This window comes from Natrix helvetica (assembly GCF_964273705.1).
Source record: "Natrix helvetica genome assembly, chromosome: 8".
Classification (NCBI taxonomy): Eukaryota; Metazoa; Chordata; class Lepidosauria; order Squamata; family Natricidae; genus Natrix; species Natrix helvetica.
This window is the reverse complement of record NC_138559.1, coordinates 15,534,273-15,546,976: the sequence shown is the minus strand read 5'-3', so window position 1 is coordinate 15,546,976 and position 12,704 is coordinate 15,534,273. Positions and strand designations below refer to the sequence as shown.

At 38.0% G+C, this 12,704-nt stretch overlaps 1 protein-coding gene and 1 long non-coding RNA gene across 3 annotated transcripts in view; one reads left to right on the top strand and one right to left on the bottom strand.

The window, feature by feature from the left end:
• LOC309395966 overlaps positions 1–12,113 on the bottom strand; it is a 478,400-nt gene extending 466,287 nt beyond the window's left edge. The window contains exon 1 of the long non-coding RNA XR_014176012.1: positions 12,064–12,113. This is a non-coding gene — a long non-coding RNA (uncharacterized lncRNA). The remainder of the gene's footprint in view (positions 1–12,063) is intronic.
• The window catches only part of UNC5D (unc-5 netrin receptor D), a 440,995-nt gene that overhangs the window by 90,427 nt on the left and 337,864 nt on the right, over positions 1–12,704 (top strand). The window lies entirely within an intron of this gene.

Here is a 12,704-nt window from a genome sequence, read left to right as displayed (position 1 = left end):
GAATTGTTACCCTTTAGGAAACCGCTTCTAAGAATAATGTTAGAGAGACAAAATAGCTGCTGTATGAAAGGAAGCCTTCTTCCCTCTTCTCCAAACACAATCAGTCCTCCACTTTGTCCCAAAGTTCATTCACCTTAAGAAAATATAAAACCACGGTTTTACGCATTTACAGTATATACAATGTGGATTTACCAATCAGACTCTGTCTGATCTTTTTTTTTTCCACACACTGTTGTGTTCTCTGGCTATTGTAATCATTATGATGGCCAAATGCTTTTGAATTTATGGATGCAATAATATTCAAGCAAAGCTGTGCTGGCAGAAATAGTGATATGAAATACTTTTCTGCATTTGGAAAAATCCAGCTGACTCCTATGGATATGATTACATAATTCTCTTCCTAAATAGGTAATTCATAGAATATGAACATGAATTGGAGGAAAAAAAATAAGGACGGAAAGACTGTGGCTGCTAAAACAATTTATTTTAAGTTTGTACATCAGGCCAATCTGAATTTTTGCGGCAGTGTCTGATTTCTTCAACCAACTCTGCAACTACTGCAGGGTAGAGAATACTAAATAGAACTGAATCAAGATGATGATTTAATAGAATAATAGAGTTGGAAGGGATCTTGGAGGTCTTCTAGTCCAATCCTCTGCTCAAGAAGGAGACCTTATATCATTCCAGACAGATGGCTATCCAGTCTCTTCTTAAAAGAGAACTGGAGACCATCTCTTAGGATCAGGATGCCCCAGTTTTCTTTAAACCACTGGTCAGCTGGAGACTTCAGTGCTGCTGTCATTTGATTCCCCCTTGGATCATTCTGATGTCTGGTTTGACCTCTTGTGGTGACCTGGGCTGCCTGTTGGGAGAGTGAAGTGATCGCATGGATGATTTCCTCCCTCCCAGAAGTTGTATTCAGTCGATTCGCACCGGTTCAGGCGAATCAGTGGGGGAAATTTGACCTGGTTCACCAAACTGGTAGCAACCTTTAGCTGGCCCTTTCCCCGTCCTGGTCACCCAGTCACCACTCACTTGCACCGCCCGCCCAGACACCACTCGCTCACCCGACCCACCTGATGTTCGCTCACCCTGCCTGCCCATCAATGCTGCTCATCCCACCCGCTTATCCCAGCCTTATATATGTTGCCGTCGCCACGCACCCCAGCTAATTGTCTTGTCCTCTTTCTGATGTGGAGTTCACTTTGACTTAGCCGGGTCACCAAGCCTATCAGTTTGCAGACAAACAAACATCTGGGGGAGACTCTGGTTCCCTTACAGAATACGGGCACTCCCCTCAAAGGGAACCCAAGCCAATGGTTTTTGGATTGACAGGGGAAAAACCAATCTGGGAGGACCTACTGCCCCCTGTAAGACAAGTTCCAACACCTCCTGCAAGTTTCCTAAAGTTCCAGGCTTTGCTCAGTAACTTCTCAGCTGATTGTCCAAAGTTCAACTTTCTCATTCACTTTTTCATTCCATTTTCACACACTCTCTCCTTTCCCTAACAGAGGGTCCTGTGCTCTGGCCTGACCTCCTATACTTCCAGACTCTGTTGGTAGACCAGAACCTTTTGTGGCTAGGAAAGACACGATCTAGCTTGGATATAGAGTGAAAGATCCATGGGGGAAATAGTCTGCTTTTTTGACAGAGTATTATCACAAACATTATTCACATATTACAAATACATTTATTCATAAATAGCGGTAATACGTTCTAACCCAACATTGTATCTGATGTTCACATTAACACATGGACATGGAGATTTGTATTGTCTTTCCATTAGAATTTTATGCACATTAGCTTCCATGTAGTCTCAAAGTTTGATCTCCATGGTGAACACAACTCTTCTTGGTGACTGTGACTAGATTCACAATAGTTCCCATATTCTGCCTTTTACAGAAAAATGCTGGCAACAGCACATCATTTTGGGTATTGTATTGTCAAGATGATTCCTTCTTGCTTGGATCATTCATATTTATTTACTTATACATTTATAGGCTCCCTGATTCCATCACAAAATGAGTGAAAATCATCTGCTTAAATGGTAGATCATTCTTTATTTATCCCAAATGCAAACTGGTTCCACAAAACATGCAAATGAGATTTTTAAAAAGTTTTTTTTCCTTTAAAAAAAATCAACTTAGTATTGTGCTATCTTATGTTGCCACAGGGCTCAATAATCTATAGCTCATGTAATAATTTTATTTAGCAGCACAATAAAAGTCAAATTAGTTTCTGGGAGACAGTTATGTATGGTAATCTGGATTATTGCAGTCTCTAACAGACCTAACAGTCTCTAAAAGACCATATTAGCATTGTAATGTTATTTCTGCCCCTGGGATTCTGGCAGTGGGGCTTTCTCTTTCTCTCTAGTTTATATTTATTGAATCATTATGAAAACAGAGTCTATAAACTCCATGATAAATGGACCTGTAAATATTTAAGGAATGTTTTATATATCTGTTGATGTAAGGGGCACATTTATAAATGCAGTTATAAGCAGTTATGCCATTTGGCATTCCCCTTAAGGGAAGCATTTTAGTATCCTTCTTTGCTTGTGATCTTATAACCCTAGGAGAAGGATTTGGATAACTCCTGACCATAATGTCTGAAATATCGTGTCTCCTCCTTAAAGAGGACTTATACAAGTGATTTGAAGCATTCCTGAAGGGTTTCTTTTGTTTAGCTAGAGAAGATACCTGACATTTAGAAGTAGAATTAAAAGCCCAGTAGCAAGATACTGTGATGCAGCCTCTTATATTACTGTTTTTAAAGCCAACACAGTTTTGCTTCATTTGGCTTTCGTCACTAGTTTTGCTTCTCAGGAAGAATCCGAATGAACCTGATTCTTCATTGTCAGAAAAAAAAATCTGGATTCCAAGAAACACTGTTTCGTTCCTAAGAAAGCGAACAGCTAAGAGATTGTGTTACTTAAGGCTTGTAAAGAAATGGTAAAAGAGGCTTTTAAAATATTAGGACTCTGTTGATAGGTACAGTTACAGTAGCTGTGATTCTGGAATGTCCTAAATCCACTTAAAGAATTAGACAATCTTCATTTATCACATCCTAACTTTGGCTAAAACTGGTTATAGGTAATCCTCAGCCACAACCCACAATTGAGCCCAACATTTATGTTGTTAAGTGAGAAAGTTATTAAGCGTGTTTTGCTCCATTTGATGACTTTTCTTGCCACCTTTGTTAAGTGAGTCACTGCAGTTGTTAAGTTAGTAACACAGTTGTTAAGTGAATCTGGCTTCCCCATTGACTTTGCTTGTCAGAAGGGGATCACGTGACCCTGGGACACTGCGACCGTCATAAATATGAACCAATTTTCAAGCATCTGAATTTTGATCACATAACCATGGGGATACTGCAACAGTTGTAAATATGAAAAATGATCATAAATCACTTTTTTTCAGGGCCTGTCAACTTCGAACCAAACCTGACAGTAGCCATTTTTCTGCTCTTCGGTTGCCACACAGTGAGGGAAGGGGAGAAGGAGGTTTGAATGCCTTACTAGACACGAGGGTAGAACCTGAGGGTAGAACAAGAAGCAACGGGTGGAAACTAATCAAGGAGAGAAAAAACTTAGAACTGAGGAGAAATTTCCTGACAGTTAGAACAATTAATCAGTGGAACAGAAGTTGCCTCCAGAAGTTGTGAATGCCCCAACACTGGAAGTCTTTAAGAAGATGTTGGATAGCCATTTGTCTGAAACGGTACAGGGTTTCCTGCCTAGGCAGTGGGTTGGACTAGAAGACCTCCAAGGTCCCTTCCAACTCTGCTATTGTATTGTATTGTATTGTACAACATAGATTTAGAGTTTTCCTTTGAAGCTGTGCTGATATGATGTATCATGTCTTTGAGAATGATTCTATCTCAGAGTTCTGATTTGCTTGGGTTTTTTTTTTAGTATTTTTTTTTCATTTTCATAACATATAATCACATGTATACTATTACATAGCCAGCATTGTTTTGTATTATTAAATGTTTACATCAATTCATCTTACCATCAGCTCCCGAAACACAATTATTAGCTCTTCTGCTCTCCATACACCATATTTATCCTTATCCATCACTTTCTTCTCCCTCTCTCCTCCCCCTCCCTACCTCCTTTCTTCCCTCTGTCATCATTCCCTACTCTGCTCATTCTTCCTCTCTCCTTCTCCTCTCCCCCCTTTCCACTCCTCATTTCTCTCCTCCTCTTCCCCTCCTTGCCCTCTTTCTTATTCCTCTCTTCTTCCCTTACCTCTCTCCTTTTCTTCCCAATCTTCATCTCATTTACTTGGTGTATTTCAGCTTCTGAGCAAGCTCAATTTTATGTTGATGGTATTGATAGTTCCTTTTCGATATACATATTTAATTTTAACATATATTCTCCTCCTTTCTTAAAAAAAAAATAGAACAAAAAAGTATACATATATATTCATAGTACTTTAAAAAAAAACAGCCTAATTTTGGTTGAGATGTAGACTTGGTTACAATTCCAGCTATTCTCATCATTCTCTTGATATAATTATACATCCTTAGGGGCCCCCAATTTGTGATTCTGTCTTTAAGTCTCAGCAATTTTCCATTGTAGTTACATTCCATGCTCCCTCTCCATTTTTCCATATCTTGGATTAGATTACCCTTACATTGTCTATAAATGACAAACTTCACTGTTCAATGTTCATTACAATTCCCATAATCTATTATGTAAAATGACAAGCAGTAAACATCTTACTTTATTCATCATCTTAAAAGTTCTATATATATCCATGTTTCATATATTTTAACCCATGTTTAGTTATCCTTCTGTTGTCATTTTCAGTCGGTTCGCAACTCAGTTTAATTATCATGTATAAAAGTGAAACACAAACCTCTGCTTTACAAATCCCACCCCCATATCAGTTTCTTGGACTGAACCTGGACCGGAAAATGCGCAAACTTTTGAATATGTACAACACTTTACATCCACAAAGTGACATCGACGGGTTGTATCTGCCAAGAAAAATAGGAGGCAGAGGATTATTGCAAATCCATCAAACTATAGAAGAAGAAAAATGAAGTTTGAATGATTATGTGAACCAAAGTACAGAAAAATTGCTGCAGGTTATGAAAACAGAGAACAGTATAAAAGTAACTGAAACAAAGGCAGAATATAAGGAAAAACAACTGGATGACAGATTAAATAGATGGAAAACCAAAGCTTTGCATGGACAGCACTTAAAAACGTTGCAGGAAAATGTGATGACAACTTGATATGGACATGGCTTAAGATAGGAAACATCAAGAAAGAAACGGCTGCTCAAGAACAAGCACTACAAACTGATGCCATGAAAGCGAAGATACAAACATCCACTGACAATCCAAACTGCCGACTTTGCAACAACAAAGTTGTAACTGTTTCACATTTAATATTCTGAGTGCAACAAAATTGCACAAACTGCTTACAAAGCTAGACATGACCGAGTTGCTAAGTTAATCCACTGGTCATTATGTAAAAAAAAAAAAATGATTTACCTGTATCCAGAAAGTCATAGGAACACAAAGGGGAAAAAGTTATCGAAAATGAGAAAGTGAAGATCTTGTGGGACTTTCGAAAATAAACGGATCGTCATTTGGAACACAGCACGCCAAATATCATGGTTGCAGAGGGCCAAAGCGTACAGTTTCTTGATATCGCTGTACTAGGAGATGCCAGAGTCGAAGAAAAAGAACCTGGCTATCGAAACTACACGGTTATGGATGAAACATGTAACAGTGATACTCATTGTCATCGGTGTCCAAGAGTTTTATAAAATACATCAAGAAAATTGCAGCTTCCTGCAATAACACCAGCAGAGCCTCAAAAAACTGTGCTCCTTGGAACATCATATATTTTAAGAAGGTACTTCGTTGATATCAATCATTAGTACCAGTCAATGTATATAACAACAACGACAATAATAGAATTAAAATGACCACTGGATATCAACCATAGTACTTGAACTTACCAATATTTCTGACTTTAGTATAAGACAACAACTAGTTTCAGAATGTAACAGAAATTTGAAAGACCAAACCAAAGGAATAAATGATATCCAAGCTGTTAAGTTTTTAGAATAAGACAATACAGGAATTTGGAATGCAGCAAGACAAGAGAATTTAAAAGGGCTCAAGTATCAGATTTTCAGCCTACCTGTTAGCTAGAAAGACTACATAGATGTAGAACTTGAAAACAACATTAATAGACATTTATGAATCTACCACTATATTTTTGGTCCCATGAAGCCCCCGTTTCAAGCATCACAGATGACCCTACATATCTTCTCTATCCCGTACTCTATTTAAGATCTAGGATTTTGTATGTGTGTATGAGAGAGAGCTCATTCTATACATAGAGATCATGTATCCCATTCTCTGCAGCATTGCCTGGTCTGGCACTTTTGAAATCATAATCTTGCAGGAGTCTCTTGGATTTGTTTCTTTTCCTTGACATGAAACTTGATGGATGAATCAGAGAATATTTGGCTCTTTGACAAGCTGTTAGCCTTTTCAGCAGAGTAGGGGAGTGTCCCTTTACAGCTTGTGTGAGTGTTAACAATTAAGCCAATTGATGTCAGATACATGATACAGCAGATAGCGCAAGTCAGATATATGAACAGACTTATTTCAGAAAAAGCATTTCCAGATGGTAAGACTCTTCATGCTTAAACTTCTCAGTGTTTAAACCTGAGCTTGTACTATCAATCAGTGTCATCTCTTAAATATGTATTACTCCTAAAAAATAAAATCATTGGTTGCGGAATTCTGAATCACAGCTTGCATCTCAGTCTAGCAATCTTTTAAATCCTTCACCATACTTTACAGAACTTATAATTGCAATTTTCACATAATATGCTAGGGAACACCAATAAATATGAATTAAACTACTACTACTACTACTACTACTACTACTACTACTACTACTACTACTACTACTGTTGTTGTTGTTGTTGTTGGTATTATTGTTATTACTGTTGTTATTATTATTGTTACTGTTGTTGTTGTTGTTGTTGTTGTTATTATTATTATTATTATTATTATTATTATTATTATTATTATTATTATTATTATTATTATTATTATTATGTTACTCTTTGGTGAGATTCATAGCCTTTGGGACTGATTGGTAGCCGAACAGCTCGAGTCCTAACCAAGGACCTAGGAACTGTTAAGGTAACGTCGAAGATATAAGCTGTTCCAAGTAGGGTGGTTTTTTGTAGAATCAGAATATTCAAGTCTGATAAATTTAGAATTTCCAAATAGCGAGGTAGCCCTTTAGGTATTGCTCCAAGGGCTCCAATTACAATCGGGACAACAAACAATTTCTTTTTCCACAGTCGCTCAACTTCAATTTGCAAGTCCCGGTACTTTGTGATTTCTTCTTGCTGTTTATCTTCAATTCCTTCTTCTTCTTCTTCTTCTTCTTCTTCTTCTTCTTCTTCTTCTTCTTCTTCTTCTTCTTCTTCTTCTTCTTCTTCTTCTTCTTCTTCTTCTTCTTCTTCTTCTTCTTCTTCTTCTTCTTCTTCTTCTTCTTCATCATCATCATCATTATTATTATTATTATTATTATTATTATACTTTATTCATTAAACATGAAACTCAGCCAACTGAACATTCAAAAATGCATTACGAATACAAGTGACTGGAAGCTGCAATTTGTTGATGTATCTTGTCAAATTCTTGGACATAGTGCCAAGTGCCCCAATGACAATGGGTATCACTGTTACATGCTTCATCCATAGCCGTGTAGTTTCGATGGCCAAGTCGCAATATTTTATGATTTTTTCTAGTTGTTCTTCTTCAATTCTGGCATCTTCAGGAACAGCGATATCAATAAACTGTACACTTTGGCCCCCTACAACCGTGAACCATACCTGCAGGCACTTCTCAGATGGAAATCTCATCCCATAAATTGAGAGCTGCTGAAATCATGAATTTGAGTGTGGGAGGGCAGAAAGTGGAGAGAAACGGGGCCCAAACCAGAGATAAATAGCCAATCAGTTATAAACATTAATTTATTATATCCAACAAATGTATAAAAATTATAATGGCAAATTTCAAAATCAAAACATCTAAAGAACTAAATTTGAGCAGAATAAATCCACAAACGAGAAACCAAGATCAGCTGTTTGGTCATCTTGAAAATCTTGTTCAGTATCCTAACAAATTCTGTATCCTTAAGACAGATATAGCTAGATGAAAAGGAAATCACTTTCTATATTCATTCTATCTCTCCCTCTCTCCACACACACACACACTATATGTATGTATGTATGTATGTTTGTATGTATGTATGTATGTGTATATATATATATGCTGGTTTTGTTGTATTCGGGTCTTTTCCTGTGTAAGGTTGAGATTGTCTTTGCAACGTTTCAGCAGGATCTCACCTGCCATCTAAGCCCATGCTTGAAGATGGCAGGTGAGATCCTGCTGAAACGTTGCAAAGACAATCTCAACCTTACACGGGAAAAGACCCGAATAGAACAAAACCAGCATACCTACACCCGTGAAAATCTACGAATACACACACACACACACACACAAATCATATTTTGTTTTTCATTAACTTTAGTGGTGCAACAGAGCATGTTCCACTTCATAATTACACAATTTCTTTAGTCACTGCTGGTTTAATATACCTTTTTCAGTAGTGGTTAAGGAATATTAATGACCTTCCCAGTCTCTGAACAGCCAGTCTACACAGCAGGATAATCAGAATTACTAGGGGGGTGGAGGGAGAAACAAAATGAAAAGCAATTCCATTGGATTGCTTTCCTCTGCATGTTGTCATTGTCCATCAGATTCAGAGAGGTATTGCTCCAGAAAAATATGATTAATGAATGAGCTAGAATGTTGATTCACTTCCCTTCATCATATCTACTGGCAATCAAGAGTGTCTGTTTTTATTTAAAGTACCTGAAGAAACAACAGCAACAGCTGGTAAATCAATGATGGCTGGCTTGGGGAAAATTAACTTTAACATAATCATGGCCACTAAATTTGTTGAGTGATTAGTTAAAGCCATTTGGTTAATTTATGCACATGAAAAAGGACTCAGACAAGTGCTATTAGAGAGGAAGTACTCAAAAAGAGTCCATACCACGGAAGAAGAGAGCTCTAATTTAATGAAGAAAATTGCAAAATTAAATTAAATGCTCAGATATAGGGTGGAGTGTCCCTATATCTAAAAGGGGTTCTTAGAACTGTGGTTGAGCTGGAGGAGATGGCCTGTGTGTCAGCCTCTGCTTCGCTTACTTACTATCGGCTGCCATAAGAAACGGGGAGGGTGGGGCCATGGTGTTTGGGATGGGAATAAATGGTACAGGAGTGAATGGAAAGGGGAGTTTTCTTCTCACCATCTTCTGCGCATGCTGGTGGCCGGTGTTTGGACTTGGTCAAGACCAACTGTCCTGCATACCAACCTGATGATGTCTTTTGGAGATGCACCCCACCTGACACCTAAGGGAGTTGCAGATTGGACACTGGGGTGGGGTCGTTGGAGGTAGGGGGCTGGGTTATCAGTTGATATGTATTTGTTCGTGCCTTTCTGGCTCAGATCTTGCTTTACTTTCGCTGCTATCTTTTCAAAACCGGTAAAAGTATTTTAATTCCACAAACAATGGAGTTAGGAGTTTTCTTTCTTGGTTGTTGAGGGAGGCATGCCTGTGAACAAAAAGATGGGTTCGCTCATATCATCTACTGCGCAGCTGAATAGACTTGTTTATACCCAGTCAAGGGCAACCATCCTGGCATACCAGATGGGTGGAAAGACCTGAAGATGCATCCCACATGACAGCCTGGGTCCTTGGGGGGGGGGGGGAAACAGATTTGGGGATACTTTCAATATGTAACTTTCGCCCCTTTAGCCTCAGACCTTGCTTTTCTTTCATTGCTATGATTTCAAACTCAGTAAAAGTATCTCTTCTCTATAAACATAGAGTTGAAGGTTTCCTTTCTTGGGTTTTGAATGGAGGCACACCTGACAGTATGTTTAGTGTTGAAAGAAACTTGTGAGATAGAAAAATATATTACTTAATGTTAGGCATACCAAATTGTTACCAAAGGAGGTGGGCAAAGATAATGTGGAAACCTATATATTCTGTAGAGCTCTTCCCAAGGCCTCTTGTTTCAAAAAGCTATTAATGTACAGAACCGATGATAACACTTACTTCCCTCCTCATCTTTGTCCATATATTGAATGAAAGCTGTAATAGTGACGGAGACTCTGAAAAGCCAAAAAATCTGTCATATCTCCAAATTGCTTTCAAATTCAGAGGCCTCCTCATTAAATCCTATGCATTGAATCCATTCAAAGATTCAGTTGAAGGAGTTACTATTAAGGTGTGCTTTGAACCTTCTTCAGCTCAAGTCAGTCTTTCAAAGTGTCATGGCCCAACGTATAGTTTTTATATACTGTTGTTGTTCTCCAGCCACATCTAGTGGCCGGAGAGACAAATGCCAAGTATACTGTTTGAAGCTGACCCCACCCCTTTACCCATCAGCCTGCACTCTCAAAACAAGTGCATCCTTGGAAGCTAGACTCCATTTCCGTTAGCATTTAGAGAAGGCAGAAGCACAAAGAATAATTCATCTTAATCTATGGCACATGGTCATCCAAGGACAAACCCACACCTCCATACAGAGCATCGATGATGAGATTTAAATTGTTTGCATTTATTAATTGTTACGTTCAGCAGTAACTCAATACTGTATCTTGTATTTGGTTCTCACTTTGTGTATCCCTATTTTCCCCAGCTTCACCAAATCCTGTTCTTTCAATAAAGCATTCAGATCTATGCACACAGTGTGTTTTATTGGAGGATAGGTGGTTTTAGCTGCATGTCGAGCTGCACACGGACTAACGTTTAATGAGGACAGAACACAAAGTTTTGCATGGTGTTGCTGCAAAAATGTCTCCATTCTTATCTGATAGTGACTGCATTTTCCTTCTTTCTCTTTTGGAATACAACATTGGATTCCTCCATCCTTTTAAAAAATGCATTCATCTGTAAGAAGGCAAAATTACAAGAAAGGACACTAACTTTCAACATTTTGTACTATCTTGCTTCTCCTTAATGCTAAGGTAGCAATGCTATTCCTTTCATTTTCATCAGCCAGTCTCCTCTGAAAATTGTACACAAGAGACTGTGTCAATACAATACAATACAATAGTAGCATTGGAAGGGACCTTGGAGGTCTTCTAGTCCAACCCCCTGCCTAGGCAGGAAACCCTTTACCGTTTCAGACAGATGGCTATCCAACATCTTCTTAAAGACTTCCAGAGTTTGGGCATTCACAACTTCTGGAGGCAAGCTGTTCCACTGATTAATTGTTCTACCTGTCAAGGAAGGTGTCCTCCTTCCTTCAACACATATGTAAGAAGTTGTAAACTTGGGTTTAAAGATTTCCAATGAGGTCTAATAATGTAGCAGGACATTTCATATATATTAATTAAATAAGCAGATAGTTAAAAGGAGCCCTGGTTGGGAGGGAATAAGCATAGAGAAGAAATATAAGTGCTATGTAATTAAGGGAAGCCTGCTGAAACAAAGGAAGTACAATTACTTTTTTATTAACACATTAGACTTCAGTGTCATGTCAAGGCATTTAATTACTACCTAACTTGTAGGATATAGTACAGAAAGACGTGTGAGTAAAAAAAAAATTAAATGTAGAGGTGGATTTTGAAACAAGCTGGTACCCACACATTCTTTACATGCTATCAATTCTTCTTTTTTCATTAATGTATGGTTATAGGATTGAAGTCCTATCCCTTTATATATGCATGTGATGTCAACACACATGAAAAAAGGGTAAGGGTCTGGCTTAGACCCAGTAGTCATAACTGTCACCTTGTCTTTTTTAATTATTCATTGCAGATACTACTGTTTTTATGAAAATGCTTATCCCCTGCCCACTAGGTGATAAAGGCTTCACTTCTTGTTCCATCATCATGAAGTGTGATCTATAAACTAAGAGGTCCTTGATGATCTCTGAGCCTGGTTGTTTTCTTGTTGATGCTTCATTACCCAAACTAAGTAACATCACCAGCACTGATGATGTTACCCAGTTTGGGTAATGAAACATCAGCAAGAAAATAACCAAGGACCCCTCATTTGAATCTGGAGCTATAAATATTCTCCTTTATTGGTCTATAAACTATCACTGAAAACTGAGCTTTGATTTCTGTGCATTGATTCAGTTATAGGAGCTTGTACATATATAAGTAGGAGGTATAGATGTATGATGGTTGGGTTTGAATGCTGATATAACTCACAATGTCAAGTTAACCTGTCAATTTAAGCAATTACATTCGAAGGGCCCCTGAGTATTTGCCTAGAAGAAAATGTACAAGTTATGTAAAAATAACAAAGGAGACCTCCTGAACTGCAAAAAGAAATTGTACAGATTTCCACATCATTTCTTGAAAATGGCATCTAGCTGAAGAATTGGCTCTATTAGCTCATGAAAGCAGAGTCCTTGTTACATTCAATTGGACATAAATTTCCAAGAAATAACATTTAAGAGCATAGGTTTGATAAATCTATCTTTAATTCTCCCCTCCTTCCCACCTGTCTTTCTGCAAAGAATAATGAAAAGCTGATAATGAAATACTGCAATGGATGGGACTCTGCCATGGTCCTTAGCTCCAAAGGACTTTCCCCTGAAATTGAAAATAGTAGTTGGCA